The sequence below is a fragment of the Loxodonta africana genome, chromosome 17, assembly GCF_030014295.1.
Source record: "Loxodonta africana isolate mLoxAfr1 chromosome 17, mLoxAfr1.hap2, whole genome shotgun sequence".
In the NCBI taxonomy this organism is placed as follows: domain Eukaryota; kingdom Metazoa; phylum Chordata; class Mammalia; order Proboscidea; family Elephantidae; genus Loxodonta; species Loxodonta africana.
The window spans coordinates 50,733,118-50,747,664 of record NC_087358.1 but is presented as its reverse complement, the minus strand read 5'-3'; positions in this window follow the sequence as shown (position 1 = coordinate 50,747,664).

The following is a 14,547-nucleotide window of genomic DNA, read 5'->3' as shown; positions in this document are numbered from 1 at the left end:
TATGCTCATTGAAATAAGTCCAACACAAAAGGACAAATATAATATTATATAAAATACATAGAATAGGCGAATGTTACCAGTGGCAGGAGGGAGGGAGAAAGGAGGAATCATTGTTTAGGAAGCATTGAGTTTCTGTTTATGAAAAATTTGGCAATGGATATTGGTGATGGTTGTACAACATGATTGATACAATTAGTGTCACTGAATTGTACACATGAAAGATATTGAGTTGGCAAATGTTGTATTATCTATATTTTTACAACCATAAATATGTATCTGTGTGTGTGTGTGTGTGTATTGTTAAAAAGCCATTGCTCAGGAGAGTGAGACTTCTCCCGTCCCATATTGCATGACTCTCTTGCTCTTTGTGATTCCTCTGCAGTGACTTCCTTTCCATTCCTTGAAAAAGCCCAGCTCCATCCCACCACAGGGTCTCTGGGCTCTTCTGCACACTGTTCTTATCATTTAGAATAAAGAGACGATAACTGACCATCCCACCAAGACCCTTGTCAATCCTCTTCTTTCCTAATCTAACATTCACCCTGTTCATTACCTTCACAGTGTACAATACAGAACCTTGAAGAATACGGCAGAAAACTTGAGTTTTTATTCAAGGGCAATAGACTTTGGGAAAAAAAAGAAAAGCAAAGAACCATCATGACATTTAAGGTAATTGACTATAGATATACCCTCTCACTTGAGCTAAGAAACTTAACAACCTAGACAAAAATGTTAGTATTCTCACCTCTATAATCTAGAAGACATGCTTGCAATGGGAAAAACTAGAAAGGAACAAATCATTGCACACATTCAAAATAAATGAAACGTCCCATGGTGCGGCTTTAAGCAGAATCTCCTGACTTATTTAGGGATGCCACTTCCTGAGTTGGTCATGCTGTTTGAAAGTGTAAGTGGGACTGTTAGGTACACCTCAGGGACTTTTGGGGATGTAATTTACAACATTTAATATAGATGGAAGGCGAACACTTTTCATACTCAGCTGTGCAAAGCTGAATGCATCAGGGTGGAAGACTGAAAAATGTATTCGTGTTTATAACGCATAAATTACAAAGGCCTTTCTTTCCATAACCCCACCACCTTTATTTTTCTGGAAAGTGGTGTGAGGTAGCAAAATGCCCAGAGAAAATGGCATATAAGAGATCTTTAGCACCTAAACTTTGAGTACTTAAGGCCTTGAAAAAAAATGAAATCAATCAATCTGGGAATTGGATGGTAAAATATCAAATTATGATTGCTTTATTCACTCACAGATAAAAGCCTTTATAGTCAAGGATGTGAGGATTTGCTCTCTAAAAATATAAAAAAATATATAGATATGAAAAAAAGATTGGCATAGGGGTTTTTTAATTATCTTTTTCTGATTATAAAAGAACACATGTCCATTGTTTAAAAAAAAAATTGGAGGTCTAGAATTGCAAAAAAAAGAAAATAACATTTTCTTGTAAGCCCACCACCCAAATATACTAAATATGCTATTATCAGTTGGATAAGTGAGTGAGAGAATTGGGGTCAGACTATGAAAAGAATTTCATATGCTGATTTTTGTAATTAATTTCTATTCTGAGCATTTTTCCTTGTCACTAAATAACCTTCAAAACCATGATTTTTAGCGACTAGGTGTTATTTTAGCACATAAATACACCCTGATTTATTTTACAACTTCCTTGTTTTTAGGAATGTAAGTTTTTTCCAACTTTTCGTCATAATAAATAATGTTGTGGATGTCTGGGTCCAAAAATGGCTCCACGCAATTTAACATTCTGCTTTCCTAAGCATGTAAAAATATCAGAAAAAGGGTATTCATCCACCAGGAAAAAGAGAGCGCAAGAGGAGATCTCAGCAAATTAGAGATTCAATACATTTTTTGGAAGATAGAGGATGGAGAAGAGTAACTAATTTAGTAGACAACAGAGCTGAGACCTGCTGGGGCATTCCAATGAAATGCCAAACAATTGACCCTAACAAACACTGAGAGGCTCAGCCCTAGGAAACACTTTGTTATTTCATCTCTATAGATGTTATCGTTAGTTGCCATTGAGTTGGCTTTGACTCATGGTGACCTCATGCACAACAGAACAAAATGTCGTTCGCTCCTGTACCATCTTCATAATCATTGGTATGCTCAAGTCCATTGTTCTGGGCACTGTGTATTTTAAGTACCGTCTAACTGAGGAGGCTTATCTTCCAGCACTATATCAGGCAATTTTCTGTTGTCATTCATAGGGTTTTCACTAGCTAATTTTTTGGAAGTAGATCACCAGGCTTTTCTGACTCAATCCAGAAGTTTGCTGAAAACCTGTCCACCACGGTGACTCTGCTGGTATTTGAAATACCAGGGGCATAGCTTTCAGCATCATAGCAGCATGAAAACCACCACACACTGACAGATAGGTGGTGGTCCCTATAGATAATCCGTCTTAAACATCTTTCACTGTAATACCAGTTAAGAATAACAACACATTTCTTAACTCCACCATGTTTAGGGAACAGTAAGCTCTCAAAATCCACCTGCAAAGAGGGCTGGATCTAGCAGAAGCCTCAGTCGGAGAGAGAATGCACTGGCTGGTCATTGGTTATTTGGAGAGAACTTTGTTTTTAATTTGAAGTAGAAAGTAGGGAGTCGGCACATTCTGTATTGTGATCTTCACCCAGCCCACTCTCTATCCCTCACTGTCCAGTTTCTCATGATTTCTCATTTCGATTTATAAAGCAACTATCTGCCTTTCCAGGGCATTTAAACACCTATTCCATTCTGCAAGTCTCCGGAATTTCATTTCACTAGACCCCACCTTTAAGCCCATGGCCTTTTTTCTTGCATGCAATGTAAATTCTTATTTATCTCATTTTATTCAGTATATATGTTGAAACTTTTGAACATGTAATTTATTGAGCCATGGCAGGAATTATAGGTCTATTTATGTGACTTTGAAACTAGTCCAGCTTGCACTAGCAAGCTTAATAAAGGCTTCTGACAATACAATAAGTGGTTCTTATTATGTTCAAATCTGAGTGCTTGCTTTTTGACGCTTTTTCTTGGTGTGGATAACACCACGCTTGAAGGCTTTCCACCTCCCAGCTATCATAGCCCTTTTCCTATTGCATTTATCACTTCATATTGCAACTATTTGTTCACAGAACTGTCTTCCACACTAGCCTATGGGATCACCAAGGTCACGGACCATATTTTCATTCCTTCAACACATATTTTTTGAGCACCTGCTACATATTACACAATCTAATAGGAACAGGAAAAACCATGATGAAAAAGGTAAATACAGCTTATTTATGCAAATACAAAACCCTGAACTTGTGTGTTAGTTAGTACTGCCACAGTAATGCCACTTGACAAACCATCCAAACTCAGTGGCTTACACCAGCCAGCATTTATTCTCATGCCCTGAGTTTGTAGGTTCTCTATAGTTTGGTTGATCTTGGCTGGGCTCTGGTGGGAAGTTCTGCTTCAGGCTGCAGGTTGGCTGAGCCTGGCTCCTGGCTGTGAGTAGGTTTAAGCCTGGGGCACTTGTATTCATTCTGTGGCACGGGCTGCTCAGGGAAGGCTCTCCTCATGGTGGATCACTGGAGCACCAAAAGTCAAACATATTAAAAGTCTCTGCTTCATGGTGCCCATTACCTTTCCACTGGCCAAAGCAAGTCGCATGGCCAAGCTCAACATCAGTGGAGCAGGGACATTCCCGTTGTGGGAGGACATTGCAAAGTTACTTGGCAAGGGTGTGGATGTATGCTTCCAATATAGGAAGTATGCAACAAATTGCAAAATATAATTCAACCTACCATAGCAGATTACAGAAACTGTGGTGGCATAGTGGTTAGGAGCTACGGCTGCTAACCAAAAGGCCGGCAGTTCAAATCCACCAGGGGCTCCTTGGAAACCATATGGGACAGTTCTATCTTTCCTGAAGGTTCTCTATGAGTCAGAATCAACTCAACGGCAACAAGTATAGCAGATTACTTTCTTTGTTACAGTTGTCCATTGTACCCTGTCCTGCCCCTCTTTAAATATTCATCACACTTACACAAACTTGTCAATATCTGTCTGCCTACTCTTCTGTAAGCTTCAAAAAGTCAGAGATCCTGTCTGCTTAGTAATTATTCACCAAATTATCCCTCACACATAGTAGGTGCTTACCTAACTAGTACTGAATTAAAGAAAGTTGGTAAGTGTCACGATAGGGAAATTCTAGAGAGCTAAGAGAGCATATGAGCAGAAGTTCTGCTTTAAAAACCCAGACCAATTAAGGCAGAACCTCTGAAGTTTAATCCCTAAAATTGGGAAGTGTGTCCTGGCATGGTTTAAATGCATACCAGGTGATACTAATGTGTAGCCAAGAATACAAACCTCTGGCCTGCGGTTCTTTAAATTGGATTTAGGCAGTCAGGGATGACTTCCTGAAAGAAGTGGCAAGCAGAGACTATTCCCAGACTGAAAAATGGATATTGGCCCAGCTGAGGATAGATGGGGGGGTTACCTTAGGCTGGGTTCTCTAGAGAAGCAAAATCACTAAAGCATATAAATATACATAGCAAGAGATTTATATTAAGTAAATGGCTCACTTGGTTGTAGAGGCTGGAACATGTGTCAGGCTAGAGGCTTCTCCTGATTCGCATAGCCTCAGGACCTGGTGAACTCATCAGAAAGTCAGACAGCAGGGCTCTGGTTCACAGACTGCGAAGACCTGTGAATCCCCAGATCGGCAGGCAAGATGGCAGGTAAGCTGCTAGCTCAAGTCCCAAGAACCAGAGGTCAGACAAACAGGACCCAGCTGCAGGATCCCTTATGAGCAAAAGCCCACAAGCCTTGCCAGAAAGTCCACTTATACTCGATGCAAGCCATACCCCCCAAGGAAACTCCTTTTCAACTGATTGGCCACTCACAGCAGATCCCGTCATGAAGGTGAGCACATTATATCAAATTTCATCACGGAAGTGATCACATCATCATATGGCTGCCAAACTACATCGTAACTGCCAGACCACTGAGAATCATGGCCCAGCCAAGTTGACACACAATCTTAATGATCACAGTGGGTTATTGTTGTTGTTAGGTGATATGAAGTCGATTTTCTCAGTAACTTCCCTTGGCAGTTTGCCAGGGTGAGGCTTTTGTTAAGTGTGGCTTTTGCCGGAGGAGTCTATTTTTGTTGCTGGTATTATGCTGAACCCTTTGCAGCTCTTTTCCTTTGTTTATGTAACTCTCCAGTGAGCCATCTAATTTCTAGGATATGACAATCTTTCAACACAATATTTTTATTTATGTCTGTTGAGTTACATTTTAATAGAAAGCAAGAGGTTTTTTTTTTTTCAAGCATCAATATAAGAAATAATCATACCAAGAACGTTTCTGCTTTTATAAAAACCACTCTTCAAAATAGACTTTATGTTGCATATTATTCTCCTGATATACATCCATATGATGAATCCCTTTCTGGATTATCAGTAAGCGTCTTGTTGCTCTTGTCAAAATGGTTTGATTTTTTGCATCCCTTTATGAGAAATATTTATCAATCTTTTTCTTTTTTGTCTTATTTGCCAGGAAGCTTAAAGCAAAATTTGCAGAATTCAATATTAGCCCAGGTTTGGGTATAATTAATTCCTTTTCCTGCTTTCTCTATCAAATTTTAATTCTTTATTTTTATCTTCAGCAAGCCTACTCTACAGTCATCTGTAGTTCTAATCTACCTTAAATATATGTGTGTATACATATATATATATATATTTTTTTTTAAATAGGAGGTTTGCAGATTACCAAGTGAAGTTCTCAAGTCTCTTAGGAGATGCTGCAGCAAACAGAAAGTTATGGAAAGTTCAGTCACTGTTCTCCAGGAATTTTCAATCTACTAAATATTTAGAGATAAATTTCTCTGCAAATACATATTTCAATGAAAAGCTGATAATACTTTTAGTTCTCCAATTATCTCTACAATAGGTCTAAAGTTAAAAAATTTATTTTCTTGCATTCTATCTTTTAATCAAAGTTGTAATTTTTTTTTTTTTTAAATCTTCCAGTTTCTCTTCTGGAGAGATATATGTATATGGGGAGGCACACATATGCAAACGTAGTGCTAATTATTATTACCCAATGTCTCATTACAAAGGTTGACAAACATGAAATATTTGTAGCCATTCCAGGTGGAAGATATATGGGCACCAACAATGAAACAGTAAATGCATAAATAATTGCTGCCTGCTGCCTTTTTGCAGCTTTAGAGAGAAAATAGTGTCAATTGAAATTAAGTGATTCAAAGCCCTGTCATTGTGCAGCAGAGAAGAAAATCTAAGAAAATGAGTATCCTGCCCTCCTGCTTCAAGGAAGTTATGAATACAAGGTTCAATAAACCAAATGGAGACTTTCCAAAGAAAATTAGGCCGTTCCACATGCCAGCACCATGGTCGTCCCCCGGTCCACCTCCTTCAAATAAAAAGAGCAATTAAAACACACACACACACACACACACAACCTTTAAAAGATATTCCCTGCCACAGTTATACCTTCTGAATCCAATTAGCAATTTTATCGCCTCCTCCTTTTATTAACATCTATTAATCTTGAAAACCCTATTACTGGCAGCCATTGATCCCTTGCTGGTCTGTATTTATAAGGAAGAAAGCTTCTTATTTCTATTTACTAACGTGAAAGAGATTTAACGCAAGACACTTTGCATAGAAAACTCATAAATGTCCACCTAAATAGGCGGCTACAGAAGAGCAGTTGCATCTAGGTTGCATTGGTACACGGTGCTGTGTTATAGGCCAATCGATACAGTTAATGCTAATTGTAATGTGCTTTTGTCAAAATTGCACTCTATCTTAAAATTAATTTCTGATTTATGCCATTTTTCATAAAGTAATTCTGAAAACCCAGAGCTTATTGCATTCAGTTCCTGCTAATGGGACGACGACATAATTTAAATATCTTTCTATCCTGAGTATTTGGATATCAGGTTTAATATCCCTGTTGGTTCAGAATGGACTGATATTTATTAAATCATCCCCCACCTGCCCAGACTTCCTGTAACATAGTTCAAAATATCAGTGAGTGGAGGTCAACAGGTCCGACCCCAGCCATATTTATAGAAAACACAAGTATTTGCCTCCCAAGGCAATATCCTTTCCAGCTGCCTGTAGAAATGCTTACAATGCATTGTGGAGTGGCTTGATTATTTTGTCCAGTAAATGGTGCATTTTCAAAATGGAACAAGGCTTAAAATTCAATTTTTTGATTACGAGCCTCCAGTGAACTGTTCTGTGGCTGTTCCTTACACACAAATTCCTATTCTATGGGACAAACACAGGAACTGCAGAGCCAGACATCACAGGTTGATTTTAGAAAGGTGGAAAATTTCAGAGCTTCCAACTTCTATAAAACCAATAGCCATCAAGTCAGTTCTGACTCATGGCAACCTCATGTGTGTCAAAGTAGAACCATGAGCCACAGGGTTTTCAATGGCTGATTTTTCAGAAGTGGATTGCCAGGTCTTTCTTCTGAGGTACCTCTGGGTGGGCTCGAACCTTCGACCTTTTGGTTAGCAGCCAAATGTATTAACTGTTTATGCCACGAAGGGACTCCTCCTGCCTCTAGAGATGTAGAAAAGTACTGCTCAATCCTTCCGCTGTGCAGTATCCTGTCAGAGTAACTCAAAGTACCAGCTTGTGCTGAGCAGGTATTTTTCTTTCCCTCTCTGCCTTAGTCATCTAGTGCTGCTGTAACAGAAATACCACAGGTAGATGGCTTTAACAAAGAGAAATCTGTTCTCTCACAGCCTAGTAAGCTACAAGTCCAAAATCAGGGCTTCGGCCCCCGGGGAAGGGTTCCTCTGTTGGCTCTGGTGGAAGGTCCATGTCATCAATCTTCCCTTGGCCTAGGAGCTTCTCTGCACAGGAACTTGAGATCTAAAGGATGCACTCTGCTCCCAGTGCTGCTTTCTTGGTTGTATGACATCTGCCTGTCTCTCTGCTCGCTTCTCTCTTTTATATCTCAAAAAGATTGGTTTAAGATGCTATTTAATCTTGTATATTTCATCAATATAACTGCTACTAATCCATCTCATTTCATCATAGTGGTAGGATTTACAACACATATGGAAATCACATAAAATGGTGGACAATCAAACAATACTGGGACTCAAGGCCCAGCTAAGTTGACAGACATTTTGGGGGAACCTAATTCAATCCATGACACTCTCCAATCAATCCCTCCCTCTGCTTCCTTTTTCCCTCTTCCACCCCTATTTCTTTCTCTTTGCCTCCCTGGATCTCTTTCAATATTTATATCTATCTGGTTCACATTTAACTTTTTAGGCATTTTTGGCTAGATAATTCACATCCTTTGAAAACAAAACTTAGCAAAATGCCAGGGTCTATACTAAGACATATACAGAGGAGAATCTAATAATTTCCTATAGATATTTTTTCCAGCATGGTATGGAAATGCATTCAGTAGTTTAATTTTCTTTTCCTACTCAATTGCCAGAATTATTTACTGCTGAAAACGGAGGAGTTGTATTATAGTTATAACTTCTTTTGATTGGTTTAAAAATTCAGTTTGATAGGAATCTTAAAGGGAAAAAAAAAAAATCCCACAAAGTTTAAATGTGGTTTGGAAAGGCAACAGAGGGATTTGAAGAGAACAGATCTGATGAAAAAGAAAAATGTTTTAGCATTTTCAACTGACCAGAGTGGAATCGGTGAAAAACAGGAGGTCTCAGAAGGAAACTGCAACAAAGTAAAAAGGGTTTATAAAAGAATACACAGCCATTTTGAGAGTCGTGTTGGAAAGGTAAGGTGATATTTTTTATCTGATACTATAATGAAAAGACCAGAATTACAGACTCAATGCTTCTATGGGAATCAAACTTTTCCATGACTACAAACTAGAATTCCGTCTCCGGCTCGGCATCTGAAAAGATGTGAAAATATGAAATGCTAACACAGAGTTGGTTCCATCACAATTCCTGGGAAAACAACACACAATAAAGAGCCAGGGTGATCATTCTCACTGAGAATCCAAAAACCCCATCCTTTACCATCGAGTCGATTCTGACTGATAGTGACCCTATAGACCCTATTGCAGCACACAGGAACTCCTCCTGCCCTTAAAGATGTAGAAAAGTCCTGTCCAATCCCAATTCTAGAACTGTCCCACGGGGTTTCCAAGGCTGTAATCTTTATTAAGGCAGACTGCCACATCTTTCTCCCAGAGTGGCTGGTGGGTTCAAACTGCCAGTCTTTCAGTTAGCAAGCCAAGCACTTAACCACAGTGCCACCAGGGCTCCTTTCATTGAGAACAATCCACACAAAATATAACTTGAATGCTTATTAGAGCTGAAGGTTTCCCAGGTCATGACTCTCTATAGACATGACATGAACAGATTACAGCACAATCTATTCATTGTTACTATTTGTGGAGATTGTTCTACAATCAATTCTGCAGCCATGATTACTGCCAGCAGTCAAAATGAACATGAGTAAGCAGTATGGTGCAATGGGGGAAAAGCATAAAGGTGAGACTTTACCTCTTTTGCCCTCTCTCGCTAACTGGGCATTTAATGTTGGGGAGCCCTATAAATTGTCTCTTAGTTTCTTCAACTCTCAGATAGGAATTATAATAATGATCTCTTCCCTACTAGCTCAATGGATTGTCATGAATATTAAACAATATGAAAGAAGTAAACAAACTTTAAAAAAGATTTAAAACACTAATGCAAGGCATTATTAGTATTTGTTGATTAATGGTGCCAGAGTCTCTCATCCACTCAAGACTCAGCCTTCGTGGCAACATATGACATTGATAGTAGTGTTATTGTTACCCGATTGGGATCCGTGCCCTGGAGCAGTCAAGCCAATGAAACGTACTCCAAGTGAGGAAGTTTGTTCAGGAGATGTATACATCACCGGGGACCCAGCAGCAATACGGCTCTCTCTGTGGAGTCCCAAAGAACAATTTTTACATCAGAGCTTATGTATCATTTTGGCAAGGATTACCTAATGTTTTTAAGCACGTAGCCCACAGATGGTTGTATATATCACAAAACAACTACAAGAAACTCTTTATTAAACTAAAGATATGCATGTCGGACATCTGGACTCTAATCTGCATGTTTGTAACAGGCTGAAAAAACGTACATAAGATTCTCTTGGCTAGTGAAACTGGCCTGCCAAGTCCACTCTGACTAAGATAAAGAGCAAGAAAGAAAGTTGCAGACCCAAATCACCAGGCAGCCTTCCTAGCTGCTCTCTTGCAGGCTGAAGACCGTTTCTCAAGAGAACAAAGAAGAGGTGAGAGACAAAGGCCACAGGAGCCGAGAGGGCTCCGCACCCCTTTGGAAGAGCCCAGTGCAGCTGGTGCAATAAAAAATGCTTATAGATTACTTACGGCATCATTTTGGTGTTAGTTATGTCCCGCTTTCAATTGCCCGTTTTGAATAGGAAAAAACATGTTGCAAGGTACTAGGGTCACATTATTGTTTCCCCAAACTCATCCTAACACAACCCTACTGTAAAAATACCAGATGAGATGGTTTTTGTGAAGGTGACGTCTCTCGTTCTTGTCTTGCTATAAGTGGAAAGGTCTTATTGATAAAGACTTTCGTTTCCAATATGAGGAAGACTTTGGAACGAAGTTAAAATTCAGAGGCAGTTTTCAGATCCTCTTCACAAATATTTTGATGGTGATGGCAACAATACTAACACTGCCTGCACTGATAAAGGCTTTGATTTCCCTGTGTAGTCATGTCACATGCATATTGCAGCTTGAAGAAGACAAAGCAATACTTTCTGGGACAAGATAGCTGGCCTCAGACAGGTTCCCATAGAGAGGGAGATGCTTGGTGTGGGTCTTGGATCTGGAGGCTGGAAATCCAGTGGCCAGTACATACAGAAGTAATCAGGCTTAGGAGAAATTATTCATATCAACTCAACTTTTAAGTCTAAGGTGAAATATACAGAATGCCAATGTGTTCACTTACAACCAAAACTACAGTTGGTAGATCTGGGAAAACCAATCGATACTCTCCAGAAGGTTGCTTGATGGATATGGAATTAGGCTTATTGCCCAATCCGAACAGCTGCTATGGTCAAGCATGAGCGTACTGTGGAACACCTGTGCTTGCTCACTGGTCAGGGAAACCAGTCTTCTGGACAAAGCTAGAGATGATAAGTCCATCTTTTGCCCCTGTGATCTGCCCTGTTGCTGACCAGAAGTCCCTGAGTGATGCAAATGGTTAATATACTTGGCTGCTACTCTAAAGTCTGGAGGTTCACATCCACACAGAGGCACCTCAGAAGAAAGGTCTGGAGATCTACTTCTGAAATATCAGCCATTGGAATCTCTCTGGAGCACAGATCTACTCTGAAACACATGGGGTTGCCATGAGACAGAGTCAACTTGACGGCAACTGGTTAGTAGTTGACCGATCAGCTTCCATATTAAGACATTTTTTTCTTTTGACATATGAATACTTTTCTTTTAAGGGTTGGCTGGGAGAGACAGCCTAACTCTTTAAGGTAACCATATGTCTGTGCTCTGATATAATAAATATTTGTTTCATAGAACCAGTTGTAGGATAATCTTATTTCCCCATTTCCAGGTTCTTGGGTTACACCTCACTGTAGTCCAAGGTATCATATCACCAACAATTCCTCCTCATATTTCCCCTGAATCTGCTCCGTACTCTTACACTTCCACACCTGTGAGCAGGGCTTATAGTAGAATGCTCATCTTACCCAAAAAACTCCTAATACTTCAGTACCATTTTAACAGTTGGCTTCTCTGTGCATTCTCGGTAGGCACAAGCTGTTGTTCCCTAAAAGAGCCACATCACCAAACTCAGACGATAGGCCATAAGTAAATTTTCTGGGCTAGCCCCTCTCTCCAACAGAGAAACAGCATCCTCTTCATTTGGCAAGAGAGACAATATTGAGATTAAGCTTTAAGGGGCAATGGCTCTATTCTAGTTCTATGGACCCACAATAGCTGTGGCAAGAGAGACAATATTGAGATTAAGCTTTAAGGGGCAATGGCTCCATTCTAGTTCCATGGGCCCACAATAGCTGTGGGGCATTCTCTTAGCTATGAAGATTTTCTTTTATCAAATAAAAAAATCATTCACTAATCACTGTAATACTTTGGCACTCAAAACAATCTTGCTATAGGAACTACTCCAGCCCCAGCTCCAAAGATCAGAGCCACTGAGAATTGGACATTCATGTTAGTGGGCCTACATGTGTAATCATAGCTAACATTTATTGAGTGACTACTATGTGTTGGAGCCCTGGTGGCATAGTGGTTAAGAGCTTATCTGTTAACCAAAAGGTCAGCAGTTCGAATCTGCCAGCTGCTCCTTGGAAACCCTGCAGGGCAGTTCTGTAGCAATGGGTTTGGAATTGACTTGACTGCAACGGGTTTGGTTTGGTTGTTTTTTTCAGATAAGTAGTATCTTGCCCTCTGCTTTGATTAGTTTCATTTTGGTTGGACTATGTGTTAGCCAGTAGGCACAGCGGTTACGTGCTCTACTGCTAACCGAAAGGTCAGCTGTTTGAACCCACCCAGCAGCTCTGAGGTAGAAAAGACCTGGTGATCTGCTTCCGTAAAGATTACAACCTAGGGAACCGTATGGGGCAGTTCAACTCTGTCCTATAGCGTCGTTATGAGTCAAAACTGACCTGACGGCACACAACAACAACAAGAGGCAGTGTATTAAGTATTTGCACGGCTTCTTTCATTTAATTCTCACAATGACCTTATGAGTAGGTGCTATTAATTACCCCCATTATTCATATGAGCAGGCTGTCCTTGAGAACAAATAGATGGAAAGAGGTAGAGGTAAACCTGCTGGTGAAATCTGAAATAGTGTAGTCACAAAGGAATCATTACCAAAAGCCCTCATTTTTCCCACAATACTTGTACCTATTGTATGCCTGGTCCCTACTCTAAGGATGGGTGTTCCACAACTGCTTATCATCTTGGCAAGATCTGGGAAAATAAAAGGTTGGAAAGTGTAGAACTTTAGGTTTTGTTGATAAAGCACCTGTGCCAGATACTCCCTGGCTCTGCTCAGGGTCCCAGTAGACAACTTTCATAGCTGCCATAGAGTTTTACAAACCCAGTCCTCAGATCTTGATCAATGCTCTGAGCAGTCCAGGAGAATGTCTGGGAAGTAGACAACTGGGAAGTATTTTCATTTGAACTAAAGGAAGATCTTTGTGTACTACATAGCCATAATTCAAAAAAAAAAAAGAATCATGCATAGTTTTCAAGGTCTCATAGTTTTCCCATAATTTCCAGAATATTAGATAGTTGGATATATTCACATTTTCTACTTCCAAGCCCGTGGAGCAACACAAATGTACCCCTGAGAGCCCCAAGGAGAGAAACCTCTGCCTTACCCAACATTCATAAGGTTAGACACAGCAAATATTTTTCTTCCTAGAAAACCAGTAAAGGGCTTCCATCATAAATTGACCATAATCTCTGGGTGTATTACCATGCCTTCATTCAGACTGTTTGCTTATCCAAAGGAAGCTACTGTGTAGGCCATCTTCTGCTCCCACTGGGACTCATCAAGCTGTGATATCTAAACACAATTGCTGCTCACATGTCCTGTCCATTCAAAAACATGTTTTTGGCACCTTCCACGTGTGGACCACTTTGCTATAAACCCTCAGTATTTTTTTAAGTTTTTTTAATGTACCCAAGCACTGAAAATCATTTGGCCAGTGTACAAACATTAGACCCATGCTTAATATGTATATGAAATGCCACCTAGTCAAACTAATCTGCTGAGTTGTAATTGGGACAGGGGAAGTATGCCTTTTAGAATCAGAGGGCACTCATCCTTTAAAGCTGGTTGTTACCTCTTCCTTCCCCATCTGTCTTTCCCCCAAATCTATCTCCAAGTCACTTTCTCTCATCCCCTGCAAGTAAACGCACACTTAATCATAAACAAATCCGTGGAGCCACTACTCGCATGGCTAGTCCATCATTATGATTTATCACTTCCCAGCTCGTTATGGTTATAATAGGATTTTCCCCTTTTTGATTAATACTTGTTCAATATCTCTCACCCCTGCCTACCCAAGAAACTCTTTCCTGGGGTAGGAAACAAAATTACACCTTCTTTTACAGAGATCCAGCAGAGAAAATGAGATTGCTCAGCACACTACAGCTTCGATTCAACCAAGCCACATGCTCTCCCTGGAGAAAGGATGGAAAATGAGCTGCCAGCTAAAAACTCCTAAAGTGTAACAATTATAACTTCTCATTGGTACTTCCAGTGACAGTACTTCTGACCTAAGACAACTGAGACACACAGATGTACTCATTAGCTTAATGAGCACAGAGTCAGGCAAAGAGTTAATTTGACTAATTTAATCAGCATGCCCTTCGATGTGTCTACTGGGAAAACACCAAAGTGATGAAGACAAACAGAAATACACAGAAGAGAGGAATTTATGGAGCTGAGTTTACGATTAGGCAGAGTCACCGTCTGAGAACATAATAGAATCAAAGCT